The sequence below is a fragment of the Antechinus flavipes genome, chromosome 3 (genome assembly GCF_016432865.1).
Source record: "Antechinus flavipes isolate AdamAnt ecotype Samford, QLD, Australia chromosome 3, AdamAnt_v2, whole genome shotgun sequence".
NCBI lineage: Eukaryota > Metazoa > Chordata > Mammalia > Dasyuromorphia > Dasyuridae > Antechinus > Antechinus flavipes.
Genome location: NC_067400.1, coordinates 579,338,210 through 579,360,676, shown reverse-complemented (window position 1 = coordinate 579,360,676; position 22,467 = coordinate 579,338,210). Strand labels below are relative to the sequence as shown.

General features: G+C 40.4%; 1 long non-coding RNA gene across 1 annotated transcript; it reads right to left on the bottom strand.

Annotated features, from left to right (window-relative positions):
• Positions 1–5,865: 5,865 nt before the first annotated feature.
• Positions 5,866–21,990, bottom strand: LOC127555697 (uncharacterized). The gene is made up of 5 exons (XR_007952261.1): positions 21,899–21,990; positions 16,994–17,500; positions 12,990–13,086; positions 12,686–12,824; positions 5,866–6,889 (listed from the first exon to the last, which is right to left on the bottom strand). It is a non-coding gene; the product is annotated as an uncharacterized LOC127555697 (long non-coding RNA).
• Positions 21,991–22,467: the final 477 nt, after the last annotated feature.

Here is a 22,467-nt window from a genome sequence, read left to right as displayed (position 1 = left end):
TATGGAGCTAGGATTGTTGGTATCTTCCAAAATGCCTGAGTTACCTTTAGCTATCATTTCCCCTTTATTCAGGATTTTCTTGGCTCTTGTCATCAAGTAAAAGACCAATACTGTAAGGGGAAAGACCTTTGGGCCTCTCCCTCTCAAAGGCCATATGGCCCCTGAGAAATGAGCATTTGACTCTGGTCTTTTCCATTCTAGGTGAAAGGAGGAGACTCATCCTTGGGATTTTCAAAAGTCTGGAGATTTAGCTGCAGGAATCTGAGAGTCAGAATCCAGGCCAGCTTTTGTAGTATCAAGGACTGAGGATCTTCTGGGGTAATCTTGGGACCCTAGCCCAGTGGATGGCTACCCAGCAACTATCCCACATGTGAACATGAACTAAGCTGTCTAACCCTACTCTTCCAGACACTAAGGTGGTGTGAGGGAAAGTATGCCATAGAGATAGCAGAAAATGTATTTTACTTTTGCTATATTTTCAAAATAAAATCACTTTGCAAAAACTAATGGATATTAAGTAAATGGAACTGGGCTCTTAGTCAATAGTCCCTAACAGTTTTGGGAACACAACTAATGGGGGCTCAAAATGATGGCAGTAGAGAAAAGATTTTACAGGGTTCTCCAACTCTGAGGGGTAAATATAGCATCCAGGCTCTGGAAGAGAAAGCCAGAACACACAAGGTGGCCATAAAATCCCATAGAACGATAGGATTTCAGAGTTGGAAGGGAGCTCAGAGGCTATCTAGCATAACCCATATTTAGAAAAACAATTCCTTCTACTACATCTCTAACAAGTCATCATCTACTCTTTGTCTGAAGACCTCCACGGACCAGGAACTCATCAGCTTCCAAGAGAGGCCCTTCTGCTTCGGGGCAGCTTCGATAGTTAAGAAGTCTGTCCTTACATTAGCCTGAAATCTGCCTCTCTGCATCTTCCACCCATCACTCCTATTAATGCCCTATTGAGCCAAGCATTAGGAAGATAATCTCTCTTCTATATGACAGCTTTTCAAGTACTTGAAGACAGCTACCATGTTTCCCTTGAGGCTTCTACTCTCCGGGCTAAATATTCCCATATGTACTTTGTAGGGGAAGGGGATGATGGCAGAAAGTGTCTATTGTTATCAAAACAAATTATATCAATACATTTCAAGAAGGAAGGGAAAGACAAAGTGGGGAGGGAAAGAAAAAGACAATTAGAGAGAGCTTTAGTCCTCTGAATCCTGTGATCCCCCGGGCTTCTGGGAGAAGGAGGGTCACAGGATTCAGAGTACTTCATAGGGACAGAAAATTTTCAAGGAAGAAATTTTCATTCTCCCTAGAGAAGCTGTTTTTGTGTTTTCACATTCATGATCAGAAATTCTTCTTTGCGTCTGACCTAAAATCCTTCTAGCCGCAAGATCGGCCCATTTTCTCTCATCCTGTCTTACCCAAGGGAAACGAGGGGGACTTTCTGCAAACTCCGCCTGCCCCCCCCCCCCCGACTGTTGTTCTGGCAGCTGGTAAAACTCCTGGCATGTGAAAATCTCCCATAATGAGAAAGATGCAAGAGGAAGTGATCTCAGGCCGAGATGAGGAACCTGGTTCTCTGGGTCTAAAGGACATGTCTGGCCTAGGTGGACACACGCCATGAGCTGCCAAAGCAGAAGTGATGGGGATGGAGGAGGAAACAGGAGGTGAGGGCCTGATGCCGCAACTTCTATGTTTTCCTGAACAAGAATGGGAAGGGAAGTGGGTTAGAGCTGTCTGTGTTTTTATTATTATTAAATAACAAAATCATGTTCTATAAATATATTGCTGGTAGCTGACTTGGGGATCTGGGTAGGTGACCTCAGCCCAGAGAACCAGGAAAGTGGGGAAAGTTCCAATTATTAATTGAAGAAGAGCCAAGCCAACCATCTTTGTCCTGTTTGAATTCATCATTTCGGATGAATGATGGGATCATCAAATTTAGAGCAAGAAGAAAACTTAGATGTAAGATCAATGGAGGAGTAGAAAGGCCAGATGAGGAGTCAGAAGTCCTGGGTTCAGATTTCACTTCAATTACTTACTTTCACTTCCATTGACCTTTCCTTTCTCTGAACCTCAGTTTCTCATTCATAACATGTGATGGTTGGATTAAGGAATAGGGATCAGGTCTGACATTTTATCAGTATTTTAACTCCCACCTTAGGAAATTCCAAGCAAGTCAGCACCTCCCCTGGGGCCACTGAGAGCTTAAAAGTGACTTGTCCAGGATGACACAGGTCAGAGGCAGGAGCACCTGGTCAGACCAAATGACCCCTCAAGTCCCTTCTGGCTCCAAATTTATGATCTCTTATTTTTCAGAGAAAAAAAAAACTTGAGGTCCCAAAAGGAAGAATTTTGTTCTAGGTCATGTAAGTGGCAGAGCTGGAATTTGAACCTAGAACCCCTGCCAAAGTGGAAGTAAAATTTATGGAGCAGCTCGGTGGTATGGTGGCTAAAGTATTGGTCTAGATTCAAAAAGATCCAAATTCAAATCCAACCTCAGATACATTAACCTGTGGCAAGTCACTTAACTGCTCTCTACTTTAATTTCCTATCTATAAAATGGGGGTAATAGTGCCTACCTCCCAGGGTTGTTATGGGGATCAAATGAGACTAATTGTAAAGCACTTGGCACCTAGTAGGTGCTATATAAATGCTCTGTTTCTTTGGCTGTGCCACAATAACCTTAGTTTCTTAATCTGTATAATGGAGATAATGGCCACCCTTCCTTCCAGGATTGTTTTGCTCGTGCCCATAAAAGCTTTTTGCAAAGCTCACAGAGATCAGGACCACCCCAAGATCACAAGATTAGTGACACAGCCCAGACAATAAGAGATCTCCTGACTTCAGGCAAGAGCTGCTTTCTAGTCCTCCACATTACCAAAAGAAATGTCTCCTTTTATTTTTCATATCCCTCACAAGCAAGCTGGGGATGCGACGAGATATTGCTTATATGTGGTACCCAGAACTGATGTCGCAGTCCACTGAGTAGCACAGGGAGTTGGACAAGCTGACCTCTCAAACTCCTTCTGACCCAAAGAGCCCCTCTCTTTCTGTTTTTGCTTAATTTGAGAAGCTGTTATCCAGACATTCACACCTATGGAAGGAATGGGATGGGGGAGCTTGAAAAAATAAATCAGCCAACCCCTTCCCTACTATATAATCTTATCCAAGGAGGTATTTTTCTAAAGAGGCAGTCTCTACTCTGAAGGACTTATGAAAAACGCTATCCATACCCAGAGAAAAAACATTGTGTCTGGCTTCAGATTGAAACACACTTAAAAACTTTTTCTTCAGATTTTTTTCAAGGGGGGGAATTTGTTTTCTTCACAACCATGACTTTTTTGGGAATGTTTTATATAATTGCACATGTGCCTTGTCAATGAGGGGTGAGGGAGGGAGGAAGGGAGAGAATCTGGAACTCAAAGTTTTAAAAACAAATGTTAAAATTGTTTTACATGTAACTGGAAAAAAAATATATATATATGCATATATACAAAATAACACTTTCCATCCAAAAAACCCCTCTACAATATTGCTATTACTGTAGTAAAAAACATAAGGCACTCTTATTTTTTCCATTCTAATAAGGAGGGTTCCATGGAGAAGGCACAACCTGAATGTGGCTTAGATGCAGGGAGACCCCTAAGAGAAAAAATCTCTCAGATGGGTCACTGGGTCAGGAAATGTGTGCCTCTGAATCTCCAAGACTTGGAGCTCACAAGATTTAGGGTCTAAATGGATCCTGAAGATAGCCTTTATTAGATCCTTTTATTTTTGACAGATGAGACAGCAGAGGCTTAGGCTATGACTCAAAATCACACACTCAGTGAAAGTAGCAGTAGATAGTATGTACAGTAGATAGTGCACTAGTTCTGCAATCAGAAGGACCTCTCGGACAATTAACATTTATTGAGCTGTATGATTCTGGACAAGTCATTTAACCCCAATTTCCTAAAAAATAAATAAGTAGCCAAGCAGCTAGGATTTGAATCCAGGTCATAGGTTCATAGATGTAGAGTTGGAAAAGATCTTAAAGGCTACTGAATCCAACTTCCTCATTTTATAGCTAAAGAAACTGAGATTTACCTAGAATCCCACAACTATTAAGACTTTGAAGTCCAACATTCTCTCCATTACACCATCTGATGCCCCCAGGTCATCTGGACCCAAATCTTGGGTTTTTTCAGCCATAACAACTTGCCTTGTCCAGGCCCAGAATGAGATGAGGAGGGGGCAAATTGCTAACTGGAATAAGAGAACACCAAAGGCGAAGGTTCCAAGGGTCTTCAGCAAGGAGACCTCACACTCTTCTTTGCCAATGGTGGAAAAATATCCAAATGGCTACATGTCCTCTGGTGCTCACCAGACCTCCAGAAGGGTCTTTCAAGGTCAAATAAAATACACTGATAATATCCCAAGATATTATGAATCCCAAATTCAGAACCCCAGACTTTGGATTTGAACTGGATTAAAGTTTACATTTTTATATTTTATAAAAAATGGGCTTTTTTGGTCACTGTTCAGTCATGTTCCCTTCATGGGGTCTTCATGACCCCACTTGTAGTTTTCCTAGCAAAGATTCCTAGCAAGTTTTTTTTTTTTTTTTTTTTTGCCATTTCTTTCTCCAGTTTGTTTTACAGATGGGTAAACTAAAGCAAACAGGGTGAGGTGACTTGCATAGGATCACGCAGCTAATAAGTGGCTGATGTCACATTTGAACTCAGGTCTGACTCCAAAACTGACTCCATTACATTGTCTAGCTGCCCATAACAAGAGTTTTTTTTTTTTTAAAAATTATTAATCTGGCCTCAGAACTAATTCTGAGATCCTGGACAAGATCTGCTCTCTGGCTTGTTTCCTCATCTGTAAGATGGGAATATCACCAAAATCCCAGGATTACTGAGAGGATAAAAAAAGATTACATATGTACAGTGTTCTGCAAGCCATAAAGTGCTAGATAAAGTGCCAATTATTATCATTATTTTCATAAAATTATGCTGCTTTTGAGGCAGGTACATAAAGCAGTGAATGGAGCACTGGACCTAGAATCAGGAAGAATTGAGTTCAAATTGCATGACTTTGGGCAAGTCATTTAAATCTTTATCTGCCTCAGTTTCATCATCTGTAAAATGGGAATAATAGCATTTTCCAAGATGGTTGTTAAGGATACTGTGAGATAAATGTAAAGCGCTTTATAAATCTTAAAGGGATATTTAAATACAGCTGTTATATTTTTTAAAAAATAGGGAAATCTACAATTCAGCGTGACTCTTCCCCACTTCTTAGAAGCAGAAGGGATCTTAAAAGCCCCTGATTCCAATCATCTCATTGTACAGATGAGGAAACTGAGGCACAGAGGTAAAGGATTTACTTAAGGTCACTCAGCAAATACAGGGCCCTCTCCATCATCCCAGAGGACTTTGAAAGGAAGTCTTAGAGCAGGCATGGGGCTGTATCTGTGCCTTCATTGGTGGAAGGAAAAGCTCCCAGGGAGGAACTTCTGTTACAGAATGTGCACCTTAGTTTCTGGGAGACTACATTTTAGAGTTCCCAGAGTGCTACGAGTGAAGTGACTTGCCTAATGTCACATGACAAAGAAAATCATACCTTAGGGATCTCAGAAACTGTCTAGTTCAACCCCTTAATTTTGCAAATGAGGAAACTGAGGCCCCAAGAAATGACCTCATCTCTCAAATATCTGAATTTGATACTAGGTGCCCCTGACTTCTAATCAAGAAGTTCTTTCCCACCTTCTTCCCTTAAAAGTTCCTGGAGATCAAGAACCTTTCTTTTGATCAATTGTCTCTCTTTTATAAAGTAGATATGACTGGCACATAGTAGGTGCATAATAAATGCTTGTGGATTTGAGTTTAATTGAAGGAGGAACCATCACTTGACTGCTAGGGCTCTTTCCTAAGTATGAACAGCTGACAAGGCACCACATCAGGAACCCAGGCAATCAGAATTTCCAAACTTCTGCTCTGTCCCCATGCCCTTGTGCTCCACTCCAAGCCTCTAGGCTTAGCCGTCACCAAGCCCCTCCGTGAATGTCCGAGAACTTAGAGATGGTTCTTATTATAACCAGGAAGTTTTAAAGCATGTGGGTGGATTGGAATGTTGATTTGTGTAACAGGATTACTGAGACAAAATAGCAGCCCCCCTTTTTTCCTCCCCCCATTAAATGTGCTTTGCTGGTTTCGGAAAAAAGCCAAATGGCCAACTGGACAGATGGGAGCCTTCCCCATACCTGTGGAATGCCTTCAAGGAGACCCCTGAGTCTGAGTTCCTATATTCTCAATGGATCAGCAGTGAGATTCCCCCCCTGCAAACTTTGGCACCCCTTTGCTTTTTCATAACAAGCCGACTAATTACCATTCCCCTGTTAATGAAGCACTCTAGACTTCATAAACCAAGTCCTGTACCCAAGGCCAACATATGACTCTATTCCATTATGTTGGAGGTCGTTCTCTGCCGCTTGGCCACCCAGAACCTAGCTTCTCTCTCTCCAGAAGAGGCTGAAAATCCATGGACTTGGCAGCTAGTATGATGGACATTCCTCCCTGTGGCTTCTGAAGTCTGCAAGGTGGGAGGAAAAATGGGAAAGAAAGATTTCCCATTCTTTTCTGAGTCACAGAAGAGACACACTGGCAAAGGATCCTTCTATGGAGCAAGAAGGAGGAGAGGAGTTTGGGTTACAGGTGGGCAGAAGACTTTGGATGTTCAGAAGAGGAGACAGCTTCAGCTTCAAGCATCCCAACCATAAGACACCATTCCAGATGTTACTGCTTCCTTCTTCCCTTGGTATCCAGTAGCACCCTCTGCCACCCATCATTGGTGCAAAGAACTGCAGCAACTTTGTAGACAATTACTTGGAGTCCTACAGAAAACATAACATCTCATTAGAACAGGGTGTCCTAGAAATTTGGGAAGAAAACAATTAGTATAAGGTCTTCAGACCAGCTCAGCCTCTCAGTATGAATGCAGTGAAGTGAGTATTGGATATGAAATTGGGGTTGTGGGATTTAAATACTAGCACTGTCAGGAAAGATCGCCTTGATGTTGGACATGTCCTTTCAACACTAACATGAGCCCTTTACTAAGATTCAGTTTTCTAATCTGTAAAAATAAAATGGTCGATCCATGAAACTATGTCTAGATAACCTTTAAAGTATCTTTCCAGACTTAACATGAACACAATTGAACACAATTGCTAAGTGAAATGGGCAGAACCAAGAGATTGTTGTACACAGTAACAAGAAGATTTTATAATGATCAACTGTGATGGACTTTTCAGCAATGAAGTGATTCAAGGCAATTCCAATAGGTTTGGGATGGAAAATGCCAACCACATCCAGAGAGAGAACTATGGAGACTAAATATGGATCAAAGCATAGTCTTTTCACTTTTTTGTTGTTGTTTGTTTGGTTTTTCTTTCCTTTTTTAATGTTTTTTCTTTTAATTTTTTTTTTGTGCAACATGAAATATATGGAAATATGTTTAGAAGAATTGCATATATTTAATCTGATTCATATTGCTTGCTGTCACAGGGAGAAAAAAAAATTGGAACACAAGGTTTTTCAAAGGTGAATGTTGAAAACTATCCTTGCATGTGTTTGGAAAAAAATAAAATACTATTAAAAATAATAAAGTGTCTTTCCAGCTCTAGAATTCCAAGTAAGACAATCAGAACAAGAGTTCACGGTTCACATTTATCCAGCTCTATACAGTAATAAAAGGCTCTGTTGATCTTCACAAAATCTCAGGGAAAGAGCTAATCAAAGTATCCCCCATTTTACAGAAGAGGAAAATGAAGTTTGGAAAGGCTAAGTAATTTGCCCAGGGAAACTGAGGCTTAGAGAAACAAAATAATTTGATCAAAGTCAAATTATCTAATAAGTGGCAGATTTAAAACTCAGCTTTCAACAATGGAAAGAGCATTGATTCAAAAATCAGAAGTATTGGGTTCAAATGCTGACCTCTCTACTCATGGTATCATAGATTTAGAGCTAGAAAGTACTTTAGAAGCTATTGATTTCAATCTTTTCATTTTACAGATGAGAAGACAGAGGCCCAGAAAGATGGAGTGATTTGCCTAGGGTCATAAGCTAGTAAGTGCTCTCTTGGGTAGGATCTGAACTCAGGTCTTACTAGCTCTAAGCTCAGAATTCTATCTGCTATGCCACTTAAGCCAAGCCATTTCTCTTTTACTTCTCTCATAAAATATAGGGCTCAAGGGGTTGAGCCATGTCAAAAGCCAATGCCTGTAACACCAAGGTAGGTCTCGCTTCCAAATCCAAAATGCTTTTTCTGAAGTGATAATGTCCTCCTCTGGATTGCCCAACACTGCCTGCCCTTGCTTGGCATCATCTCTGCTAATAATCCCTGTGTGGTGGGGTAGGGAGAGCCCTGAACTAGATCCAACTCCAACTTGCTCTTGCACTGACTAGCCATCTGACCATATTTATGTCCCTTTTCCCTTTCTGGGTCTCGATGTTCCTCATCAGCTGAATGGAGATGATAATGTTTTCACTGTCTATTTCATGGGATCGCTGTAAGTAATAGAAATGAACATTATTGTTTTGTTGTCAAATGAGAGAACCAGGAAGACCCACTTTCAAGTCTTGCCTTTAATACATGCTGACTAGGCGTGGGAAGTCACAATCTCTCAGCACGCTAAGTAACTCTTTAAATTGAGAAGATTGTATAGCATGAGACTATTGAGTATAAGAAGGTATCATTTGCATGAGTAGAAGGAGATTCTTCACTTGGTGGTTCCTCATATCAATGAAATCTCAACTCTAGTCCTATACCATTCCCTTGTTATGAGTTGTCCTGACATCTAGCTTCATTGTTCCTACAGGCACCATTCTCTAGAAACAAGGGGTTGTTAGGCAGCAAGTGAGTTGGTTGAGGGGCCCCTTCCCTCTCAGATTCATTAGCAGTCCCCCATGTTGGAGTAGAACCAAGCAGCAGAGGAAGGGCAGCACCTCAGCTGAACTCTCCCAACATTTTCTTCCAAATAATTTTAAAAGAACTTCTCAAACCAAATTTTGGAACAGTAGAACCAATAAAAGTTCAGAATGAGACATTATTCTAGCCCAAGATGACTTAGGAGGTTGGCAGGAGAGTGTGTGACACTGTGGTGGGGACCAGTCTGGAACACACACAATGCCTTAGAGGCAGCCACAACAGTAACAGCAGCAGTAGCAGCTTTGGGAGCTCTCAACCTAAAGACAGGAAGGGGGTCGGACAACAAAGGGAGCCCTTTGCTGACACTGGGTGCAGTACCACCACCAAATTTATTGTCTATGTGTACTTTTTTTATAAGCATGTATTTTTATTGAAGTTTTTTATTTTCAAAACATATATATGCAAGGATAATTTTTCAACATTGGCCCTTAAAAAATCTTATGTTCTAATTTCCTCCCCTTTCCCTTCACCACCTCCCCTAGATGGCATGTAATCCAGTATATGTTTAAACATGGTAAAAAAAAATTTATGTTAAATCCAATATAGGCATACTACACAAACTTCTACATTGTAGTTCCAGGGTGGAGAGGAATGTTTCTGTTTGGTGACAAGGGAGGAGAGGCCCTGATCACAGTTCTAGGGCAGAAAGGAGCACTCAAACTTTTGGCTGTAGAACAAGGGATCTGGTCCCAGTTCTGAAGCCAAGAGGTATGTTAGGGCTTGTGGATACAGGGAAATAGGGGCCCTTCCTAGGTAAAGACCAGAACACAGACCAGAAGACCAGATCTCTTCAGATCATACCTTGTAAGCACGGAAAACTAGCAAATTCCTAGAACTAACACAGAAAATAGTAACTAAATTAAGACAACTCTGAGGTATCACTTCACACTTCTCAGATTGGCTAAGATGACAGGATAAGATAATGATGATGTTATCATCATAAAAAGATATCATCATAAAAAAATAAAAGATAATGTTGAAGGGGATGTGGGAAAACTGAGACACTAATGCACTGTTGGTGGAGTTGTGAACTGATCCAACCATTCTGGAGAGCAATTTGGAACTATACTCAAAGGGTTGTCAAACTGTGCATACCCCTTGGTCTAGCAGTGTTTCTACTGGGAATGCATCCCAAAGAGGTCATAAAAAAGGGAAAAGAACATTCTATGGTATGAAGATCCTTCTCAGCTTTAAAATTCTGAAATTCCAGCAGTGTTTCTACTGGGCTTACATGCCAAAGAGATCTTAAAGAAGGGAAAGGGACCCACATGTGCTAAAATGTTTGTAGCAGCCCTTTTTGTAATTGCAAGGAACTGGAAATTGAATAAATTTGATTGATGCCCATTAGTTGGAGAATGGTTGAATAAGTTATGACATATGAATATTATGGAACATTATTGTTCTATAAGAAATGACCAGCAGGATGATTTCAGAGAGGCCTGGAAAGACCTACATGAAGTGATGCTACATGAAATAAGCAGAACCAGGAGGTCATTGTTCATGGCAACAGCAAGATTATACAATGATCAATTCTAATGGATATGGCTCTTTTCAACAATGAAGTGATTCAATTCCAATAGACTTGGGATGGAGAGAGCCATCTGCATCCAGAGAGAGGACTGTGGGGATTGAGTATGGATCACAATATAGTATTTTTACCTTTTTGTTGTTGTTTGCTTGCTTTTTATTCTTTCTCATTTTTTGATCTGATTTTTCTTGTGCAGCATGATAAGTGTGGAAATATATATAGAAGAATTTCACATGTTTAACATATATTGGATTATTTGCTGTCTAGTGGAGGGAGTGGAAGGAAGAGAGAGAGAAAAAAATGTGAAATACAAGGTTTTCCAAGGGTGAATGTTGAAAACTATCTTTGCATGTATTTTGAAAATAAAAAGCTATTTAAAAAAAAAAAAGAAGAAAACAGCAATACTAAAAAGCCTGAAGCTTGAGATAGTGGGATAGCTGCCACCCCCAGGAGATCAGAGCCCAATTTTAAACATAAAGTTTAAAGTCAAGAAACAGATTTGAAATGAGCAAACAACAATAACAAAAAACAAAAAAAAATTGACCATGAAATCTACTACAGTGGTTGGGAAGACCAAAACAACCTAAGAAGAAGAAGACAAGAATGAAAACAACTAGAAAGAAAACCTTAAATTAAAATACCAGTTGGAACCAGGCCCAACAAGAATACCTGGAAAAATTAAAGAAGGAAATAAAAGTGGTAGAGGAAAAAATAGAGAAAGAAATAAGATGGCTCAAAAATTGTGAAAAGAGAAGCAACATCTTGGTAAGAGATATAAAAAATTAAATAAATAAAGAAAGAAAATAATACCTTAAAACAGAATTGGCCTAATGATAAGAGGCACAACAATTCACTGAAGAAAAGAATTACTTTAAAAGCATGATTGACCAAACTGAAAAAGAAAGTACAAAAGCTCACAGAAGAAAATAATTCTTTAAATATTAAAATTGAGCAAATGGATATTAGTAATTGTGTAAGACATCAAGAAACAATAAAACAAGTCAAAAGAAGGGAAAAAATAGAAGAAAACATGAAATATCTCATCAGGAAAAAAAAACACAACTTACCTGGAAAATAGATCAAGGAGAACTAATCTAAGAATTATTGGACCACCTAAAAACCTAGATATTATATTTCAAGACACTATCCTGCTATTTTATATCCAAAGAGTAAGATTAAAATTGAAGGAATACACCAATCACCTCCTGAAAAAGATCCCAAGATGAAAAATCTCAGGAATGTTATAACCAAATTTCATAGTTCCCAGGTTAAGGAGAAACATAGTTCCCAGGTTAAGGAGAAACTATTGAAAGCAGCCAGAAAGAAACAATTCAAATACTGTGGAGCCACAGTCAGGTTTAGAATTATTTGAACTGAAGCAAAGTGAAATGAGCAGAACCAAGAGATCATTGTACATGGTAACAGCAACATTATAATGATGATCAAATGTGAAAGAATTGGCTGCTCTTATCAATCAATACAATGATCCAAGATAATTTCAAAGGACTCATGATTTTAAGAAATGCTCTCAACCTCTAGAGAGAGAGAAATTATGAACACTGGATAAAAATTGTAGTATAATTTTCTTCTTTTCTTTATTTTTCCTTGCTTTTTGTGATATGGTTAATACAGAAATATGTTTTGCAAGATTTCACACGTATAATTGATATCATATTGCTTGCCTTTTCAGTGGGTAAGGGAGGGGGCAGGAAGGAGGAAGAGAATTTGAAACTCAATTTTTAAAAAAAGAATGTTAAAAATAAATAAGTTATAAACTAAAAAAGAGAAGTCCCACACATACTGTCAGACTCAGTTAATATGTTGGTTTGTTTAGCTGAACTATTTTTTCCCCTTTCTTTTCTTTTACTTGTTAAAAGGGTTCATTTGCTAGGTCAAGGAGTAGGAGGAATAAATTAAGAAATTAAGGTGAAAACAAAATATATTATTAATTCTTTAAAAAAAATCTTCCTATCAATACAACAACACGAGTATCCTGAGATTTCACCCCTAAACTTCCATAACAACTAACAGTGTCCCTTCCACCTCTTACTTATACATCATACTGTGTCCCCTAGAAGTATGAGTGGGTTGAGGTTGGAGGAGGAAGGATTGCGGGACAAGAAAGGGAATGGGGGAAGCAAAAGGGTAGAAGATGGAGGTTGGAAGATGATCCACCTGTTAGTGAAGTCTTTAGCGATCTTGTCACTCAGTCAAGGAGCAGTATGGTGTAGTTGATAAGGTACATCAGAAACCAGGAATCTGGTCCCAGACTGGCTATGTGATCCTGTACCTGTGTCTGCCCCAGCTTCCTCATCTGTAGGAGGAGAGGAAGAGATGTGGGGTTGGATTGAATGGTCTCTAGTCTCCCTTGTAGTTCTGATTCTTAGGTCTTTTACATCTCTAGCGGAGTTTCACAGCATCTGGACCAGAAACCAAGGCTGGAAATTGGGTCCCATTTATGACCATGCCATAGACTCACCGTGGCCACTGGCCAAGCCCCAGTCCTTCCTCTCTCTCTTTTTCTCTCTGTTATTCATGTTCACTTTCTTCTCAGGTCCGAGATCAGAGATCCTGAGCTGGAAAGAACAACAGCAAGAGATCAATTAATCCATCTCTCTGGACCCGGAGCTACTGTAGGTAAATAGTCTACCCATTTCATAGGCTTGAAAGAACCAATTTTGGGGCTGCAAGGTCATCTGGTACCCCCCTCCCTTCCCCTTTTACAGAGGGGGAAACTGAGGCCTGTTGGCTTACCCATGATCACACTTGTGTTCCTGTTGTAAATATGGAGCCAAGGTTCAGACCCAAAATCGGGATCACAGGTGAAGAGTAGACCTCAGAGACTATCGAGTCCAACCTCCATTTTACAGATGGAGAAACCAGGGAAGTAGGGCATCAAAGCCAGGGTCAGAGGTGGGATTTGAACTCAGCTCCCTGGAAACACGTTCCATGTTTCTCAACCTTGAAAAATCTTCCTGTCTGAATTCCATCTTCTCTGTTCCAGTTGATGGAGGGCTGGCCTTGGAGTCAGGAAGATGGAGACAAGGCAAGGTGGACAGTCAAAAGAGCATGGTTCAGGGACCTGGGTTCAAATCTTGCCCCTGGTGCTTATTGCCTATAAACCTTGAGCAAGCCATTTAATCTCTGTGGGCCTCGGTTCCTTTATCTGTTAAATGAATGGACTCAATGGCTTCCAAGGTTTCTACAGCTAGGATCCCACAGATAATTGAATTCAAGTCCTGTCTTTGAGACACATTAGCTGGGCAAATCCCTTAACCTTTAAATTCCTAAAGCAATTCTATAAGACTTTAAATTAAGGAAAAGTTGTTCTGGCTTGGTGATGGGAATTTCCATGCTAGAAGTTCCCTACACCAAAACAAAAGAACAAAACAAAACAAAAACCCTACAGATCCAGACCAAAAGCAGTTTTTTAAAAGATGAAAACTCGAAGGGGATCTCAAACCTTCTCACATTCCCCTGGATCCACCGAGATCTGGCATTCTCTTACTCCTCTCCCCAAAGGGATTTTGCCATCCCCACATGCCATTCAGAGGAGGCAGGTTTCGGTGGGAGGGTGCCTTGGGGTGGGGCTCACAAAGGCAGAATTGTCTAGGACTTCTCCTCTACCAGCCAGACAGGATGGGCCCCCCCTCTTCCCACCCTGCTGCCACAGGTCTGAGCATCAAAGCCAGGAGTATCAAAGCTTCACGCCGCTGGACCACAAGGAAGCCCAGCCCATTCTCTGGAGCCAAGGAGGGTGATTGTTCCTTTCAGAGATGGGAGGAGAGGGCAGTGTGAATTAGGGGAGCCAGGCCCCCAGGAAGTTAATCAATTAACAATTCATAAGTACTGGAAGGGGACAGACACAACACAAGGAGAAATAATATAAAGAAAATGACAATATAAGTACTTCCTAAATTCTAGAAGGGGACTGCCCTTGAGGGACCATCTGCCCACAGCATCATACAGCTGGAACTGGAAGGGTCCCTCAGAGGTCAATGGATTCAAGCTTCTCCTCCTTTTACAGATGATGATAACAAGCGTCTAGGAGGGGAAAGGGTCTCTTAGTCAGTCACACAATTTATAAGGGGCAGTCATGATTCAAAATCAGGTTTGGGGGATCTCCAATCTCTATAAGAATATGTCCACTCTATCATACCTGGAGCCCAAGGCTGCTCATTCCTGGTAATAAGACCCAGAACTATTCCCTCCAGCTATAAATCTATGATCTAAGAACATGTAGCTATGAGCCAATCACAACATCCCTGTGCCCCTTGAGGGAATGCTCTAAGACCATGAGTTGCAGATAGGGGAGCTATTATGTTCCCAACAAGAGAAACTGAGTCAGGATTGGGGTGGGCATTGCAGGGGCTAGGAAGTAGCTAGTATGAATACCATGTTGTCTTCGTTTCTTGGCTAGAGTTTATCTTGTCCACAAGAATATCTAAACATAGAAATCTTTTGCTATGAAAGATGTTTTCTTATTGGTATTCTCTTCCATTTCACAAATGTACCATTTTTTGTGTGTATGTCTGTCTGTCTCTGTTGCTGTATCTCTCTCTGTCTTTCTCTTTCTCTCTGTCTCTTTCTTTCACACACACATCAATATGGGCAAAACAACATTTTATAGACAAGGTAATAAGTGCAAGGTAAGAAATTCATGATAAGCAAGAGATTATTTGGGGAAGGAATGGGTTCAGTAGGGAAATGAACATTCACCTCAAGACCCAAGGTTAGGTGTTCCCATCCCCTAAGAGAGGATAGAAGGTCATTGTATCCCTATAATTAGATGTCTCATTCTAGACCTCTACCAGCAGTAAGGGAGAAGAGTTGACCATGTCTTGTTAATGAAAGGAAAAACTTGCTGGGAGAGGGCAGGTGGATACTAAGCCAAGGTACCCATGGAAAAAAGGTGATAATTGCTTGTGTAGAGAAGATAAAGTTTAGCCATACAACATTGCTGGAAATTAGACAGACCACTGAGGTTCTCTAGGGAGAAAATATCATTTGGGAGCTATGAACTAAGGAATGCTGGAAAGTCCTTAGTTCAGTTGGAATGGACATTAGGAATGTCCAGGCCCTAACCCTATTCTACTGTGGGAGTTTTTATGACTTCTCTTGGGATTCCATTGGCCACTCAAGGAGCGAAACCTGTTTTCTGAGTGGAATAGGGAAAAGAGCACTGTATTGTGAGTCAGAAGACCCAAGTTTAAGATCTCTGATATTTACTGTATAACAATGGATCAGTCATTTAATCTAAATCTCAGTTTACTCATCGGCAAAATAGGATTAATAAGGCTGACACCATCTATCTCCCAATAATTGGGAATATGAAGTCTCAGCCCAGATCCCTTCTCCAAGAAGCCTTTATTGATCCATTTTAATGCAAGTGCCTTCTCTTGCTGTCTCCAACTAATTCTATACAGTATATAGTTTGCTTGTATATAGTTGTCTCTATCCACCCCCACTCACCATTAGATTATAAGATGCTTGTGAGCAAGGTCTGTGTTTTTTTTAACTTTTTTTTTGTAGTCTCAGCCTTAGTACAATGCTTGATACACAGTAGGCACTTAATAAATAATATTTTAGAAGCACAGACTCTTTAGACCTCCATTGATTTCATCTATCCATGGAAATAAGGATGGTGGAATGGAGGATTATCATGGGGCAACACTCATAGAGAAATACTAGGATCATATGTTAAAGTCTCTAAATAAGACATTATCTTTTTCCATAGAAGGATCTCTCAGTAAAGATAAGACCTATCATTATTCTCCTAGTGTGCTGAGGAGTAATGCAGTGTGATTGCTGAAGCACTGAGCTGGAGTGCCTTTAGGACAAGAAAACTCTTGGATTGTAACTGGAAAGTTCAAAGCAGATTTTAAGAAGATGCAAAACAAGTCTGATAGAAACTAGATAATAGACCAGCATCTCACACCATATACTAAGAAAAAGTCAACATGGTTGCATGATTTAGATATAATATCATAAGCAAATTATGGGAGTATGGACATTTTCATCGATCTATGACTGTGAGAGAATTTATGAACAAATAAGAAATGAGAAAAGGAAGGAGAAAAGAAAGAGAAAGAAGAAATGATCACAAGATTTAAAATGGATGATTTTGCTTGAATTAAATGTAAAAATTTTTGCACAAGCAAAACCAATGCAACAAAAATTAAAAGGAAAGCAGAAAACAAAGGTTTTTTGTACAACATGATAAATATGGAATTATATTTATAAGGACTGCACATATTCAGCCTATATCAGATTGCTTGCTGTCTCGGGAAAGGATTAGATAAAGGATGGAAAGAGAAAATTTTGGAACACAAAGTCTTACAAAAATGAATGTTGAAAACTATATTTACATGTATTTGGAAAAATAAAATACTATTGAAAAAGATGTAAAACAGACAGAAAGGCACAAAGCTCCTACAATCAATGCCAAATTCCTACCCACCCCATACTACCCCCATAGCACACCTCTTCTCTAATTCTTCCGTAGGTTGGTGCTGCTAGTTACATCCATGACTGAGCAGTGGCCTGCAATCTCATTTACATCCATGTCTGAGTCCCGAGGCGTGACCTCAGTTGTATCAAACTTTAAGTAAAGGGTTGTGGGATCAATGCTTTGCTCTATAACCATCAGTGAGGGCTGGGACGTAGAGGGTAGCAATATGGTGAAATGATTGTCTATGGGTTCTGTGGCTATATCCATGGCAGATGAGGAGGATGAAATATCGGTACTTAAATCCACTGCAGAACTAGGGCTGGAGATATAACAGCTGGAGGAACAGGTAGAGAGATCAGAAGGTATAGCCTTCAGAAGATGTTCTAAGGGGTCACTCGTTACTTCCATTGCTGACTGGTAGTTGGTGAGGTCAAAGGCTACATTCCTTGTTGAATGATGATCTGTGGGCTCTATAGTCACGACAACGGCTGGAGAGTGATCTGTATTATCAGAATTTAAGTCCATCACTGGGCGGCACTCTATGGAGTCAGAGAGATGATTATGATTTTTTCTAATTTTATTTTCTTTTTATTAAAGCTTCTTATCTTCAAAACATATGCAAATGTAGTTTTTAACATTCACCCTTACAAAACCTTGTGTTCCAGATTTTTTCTCTCCCTTCCCCCAACCCCTTCCCCTAGATGGCAAGTAATCCAATATATGTTAAACATGTGCAATTCTTCTAAATGTATTTCCACAATTATCATACTGCACAAGAAAAATCAGAGAGATCATTATGATGCTCATGATGATGATAACAACAACAGTAACAACTCTCATTCTTCTGATACAAAGCTACTCAGAGATCTCAGATTAATGGAGAGTTGAGGGTTTAATGACAGGAGAGATTCAGAAATAGTAGATTTGCTGTAGTGCCTCTAGAAGCAGCTGGTGGTAGAAGGGATAGAGCACTGGACCTGGAGGCATGAAGATCTGGATTCGAATCCAGCCTCAGATACTTACTATGTGGTAAATCACTTAATCTCAGTTTAAATTGAACTGCCTGCCTCAGTTTCTTCATTTGTAAAATAAAGATAATAACAGTACCTCCTTCCCAGAATTGGTGTCAAACGAAATGCTATTTGGAAAGCACTTAGCACACTGTCTGGCACAGAGTAGGTGCTTTACTAAATGCTTACTCCCCTTCCCTCTCTTTACCTGGTATAGGGGAAAAGGTCATACAGAGTCAAGGTTTGAATCTTATATCTGATACTTACTTATTGTGGTACCTTGTGATACCTTAACCTATAACCCCCTAAAATGAGTTGGAGAAGGAAATGGCCAACCACTCCAAGAAAATCCCAAATGGGATCATGAAGAGTTGGACATGACTGAAAAACAAGTGAACAGCACCAGCTTCCACATGGAACTTTTCTCAGCTCCTGGGATCTTCCTGCCCTAGCACAGCCTATCACCCCACTGAGGCTGCTCTGCTTCCCCTAATACATCTTCCTGAAAGACCTGCCCCACCTCCACTCCCTGGTGCCCAGGACAGCCTGCCTGCAATCCCTTCCTGGTCCTGTTCCAGGCCTGACCTTCTGATCCTGAGTACCTTTATCCCCCTTCCCTTCTTTCAACTTCCTTTTAGAAGATCTCTCTTTTTCTTTCTTCTTCTCTCTTCTCCTTCCTCTCTCTCTCTCTCTCTCTCTTTATATTCCCAATATAGTGCCTGGCACATAGAAAAAAAAACTTTTAAAATTTTTTTTCTTTCCTCCCTTCTTTTTTTCCTTCCTTCCTCCTTGTCTCCTTCCCTCCTTCCCCCCTCCTTTCCTTGCTTCTTCTCCCTCTCTCCTTTGTTTCCCTTTCTTCCTTCTCCCTTCACTTTCTTCCTTCCTCCTCCTTCCTTCCCTTTCTTCACCCCTTCTTTCCTTTCTCTTTCCCTTCCTCCCTCCCTCTTGTTTTCCTTCCTTCCTTCTGTCCTTCCTTTCTTTCTCCCTCCTTCTCTTGTTTTCCTTTCTTCTCTCTCCCTTCTTTCCTCTCTCCCTCTCTTTCTTTTCTTCCTCCCTCCCTCCCTCCATTCCTTCCTTCCTTTCTTCTTTCCTTTTTTCCTTCCTTCCTTCCTTCCTCTTCCCTCCTTTCCTTCTTTCCTTCCTTCCCTCCCATGTATATAAATATATACTATTCTACTATATTCCTATAGAAGTTAGTGTTATACTATATGCTATATTATTATAATACACTATATACTGTACTATATTACTATGGATTAATCATTATAGTAATTGATATATGTAGCATATAAATATATTAAGTATGTTATATATAGTATATGTAATATAAGTATATTAATATATACTATAAACTATATTATATACTATAGCACAGTATTATTATATACTATAGTACTATATAAATTATTAAACTATATACTATAGTATTTTATTATTATATGCTGTACTATATTACTATGTGCTAAATGTAAGTTATATAAATGTATGAATATGTGGTGTGGGTAGGTAAAGAAACAACACAGACAGAGATAAGTAGATAGACAAAAGATAGCTAAACAGACAGATAGTAAGACAGACATAGATAGATGATAGGCAGAAAAGGGGAGACAAACAGATAGACAAGTAGATAAATACAGACAAGACAGACATAGATAGGGAAAGAGAAAGAGAGGGGAAAAAAGAGAGACAGAGAGAGAAGATGTTTGTTCTTCGTTATCAGAGGACCATGTATATGAACGTTATGGAATATTATTGTTCTGTAAGAAATGACCAGCAGGATGAATACAGAGAGGACTGGCGAGACTTACATGAACTGATGCTAAGTGAAATGAGCAGAACCAGGAGATCATTATATACCTCAACAACGATACTGTTTGAGGATGTATTCTGATGGAAGTGGATTTCTTTGACAAAGAGACCTAACTCAGTTTCAATTGATAAATGATGGACAGAAGCAGCTACACCCAGAGAAAGAACACTGGGAAATGAATATAAACTGCTAGCATTTTTGTTTTTCTTCCCGGATTATTTATACCTTCTGAATTCAATTCTCCCTGTGCAACAAGAAAACTGTTCGGTTCTGCACACGTATATTGTATCTAGGATATACTGTAACCTATTCAACATGTAAAGGACTGCTTGTCATCTGGGGGAGGGGGTGGAGGGAGGGAGGGGAAACATCGGAACAGAAGTGAGTGTTAGGGATAATGCTGTAAAAAATTACCCTGGCATGCGTTCTATCAATAAAAAGATATTTTAAAAAATCAGAGGATCATGATGTTGGGAAGGCAGTATCATGACTTGTAAGTGAATTGGGTTTAAGTGAGGTAGGGCTGGGCAGTCACCCGCCTTACTCTTTCTTCTGGAGCCATCTAGGTTCAGTGGTAAATTTGAAAAGACTAGAGATGCTTCAGATGTAGTGAAAGACCTTGACCTTTAAGAGTCAAGGCAACTCTCAGTCAGATTAAGACTAGGTAAGAAATGAGACAAAGAATGATCGTTTTATCTATTCCAAAAGCAAAATCAATCTGGGAAGGGAAGATCCTTAGGATTTCTAGCCAAAACAGAAAATTTACATTCACTATGAGTCAAACAGGACCTAAACAATGAACAAATGGGGCTTGGGCTAGGACTTATTATTAGCCTATCAATGAGAGTCTGAGTGATTTGGATTTAAAGTATGTCTTCAAAAAAAACTCACTTGTAATATCTTATGAGGTTTCATTGATCAAAATTTATATTACTTTGGGCATAGCACCCTCAAATATGTGGAAAGAGACAGAGAAGAGAAGGAAGAAGGGAAGGAAGGAAGGAAAGAAGAGGAAGGAAGGAAGGAAGGAAAGAGGGAGGGATGAAAGAAGAAATGAAAGAAGGGAGGAAGGGAATAAGGGAGGGAGGGAGGGAGGGAGCTGCATTAGCCAATTAGAGAACTAGCCTGTTGGAACCCAGTGGATCATCAAGTCTTACTCACAGATTGTCGACTATTGTTTGTTCTTTTTTTGTTGTTCTCAAAGAGGATCATGACATTGGGAAGATGATGCCATGACTTGCAAGTGATTTGGGTTTAGGAGAGGCAGGTCTAAAACAGGATTCCAGCTCAGATTTTCCTGACTCCCAAGTCCAGGGCTCTTACCCACTATGTCACAACTGTCTCTAGGAGCTTAACACAATTCATGGCACTTAGTAAAACCTTTAAAAATTCATGTGGACCAACTGTCTGACTAATTCAGCGTAGTTAAATTGCTTGCTAGGAAGTAATCAGAGCCAACCACCAAAGGAACCAGGAGTTCTCATTCCCATGGAGGTTCCCCACCCCCAGCTCCTTGGGGCAACTGTAAAAACCTACAGATTTCTTCTAGCCAGAGTAGACAGCAGGGGACCCCCCCCCCCCCACCAAGAGAGTGAGAAGGGCCTTTATAAATGAAGGCCAGAGGCCAGAATGTGCTGGGTAGCTGGCCCACCGGAGATCTACAGGACAAGGCCAGGGCCTGTGCTGTGTAAGTGACCCTGGAGGTCCCCAAAAAGTGCTGAGAAGCGATACTTGGAGCTGAGATCTGGGGCCTGCGGGAGAGGTGAAAAGAAGTCACCTCCCATGCGAGGGATCCGAGACCCAGAACCTGACTTCCTGACTAACTTGGCTCTCGGCGGGCACCGTGACTGCCAAAGGCCCTCAGGGGGGGAGATGCTGGAAGTCCTAATCTCATTACACATTCCTGGGGCTCTGAGACCTCCCCGAGGAGAAGGAGGAGGAAGTGAATTCTAACCAAATTTTAATTCTAACAGCAACTTCTAGCCCAGATTCTTATAACTAAATTTTAATTCTAACAGCAACTTCTAGCCCAGATTCTTATAACTAAATTTTAATTCTAACAGCAACTTCTAGCCCAGATTTAAACTCTAGGAGGTGGCCAGCCTGCCAGTACTCACCAGCTGTGGCAAGCCCCTAGGGGCTCCTAGAGCCCCCCAGGGATGTCTGATCCCCTGTGAGCCTTGGACAGTTCCTAAAGGTGAACACTTAGCTGGAGCTAGACATTCCTCAATCAGTCAGTTCTCTGTGACCTCTCTCTTCTGTGATCTCATTTAGAATGTAAAGGGATCCTCAGAACAGAGAATTTAGAGACAAAAGGGGCTTTTTGAGATTATCTGGGCCAAATCCCTCATTTAGCAGAGGAGGATATCAATGAGAAAACGATGGGGTCTGGGTTTAGCTCCTAACTCAGCTATTTTCCATCTGTATGACCTTAAACAAGTCACCTGACCTCAACCGGCCTCAATTTGTTTCTCTGTAAAAAAAAAAAAAAATTAAAATATAAAAAAGAGTGGGTTCTTCCATCTGCTGCTATGCACCTGAGGCTCAGGAAGGGCCAGGGATCCACCACACAGCTCACTGTTGGTAGAGAAGTTATATCCCCTGTCTTTTCTGCTTGCTCAGCCAACTTGCTTTTCCTCATGATCCAGCATAAAATAGCAATAATAGGCTGATCTTTCCTGTCAAC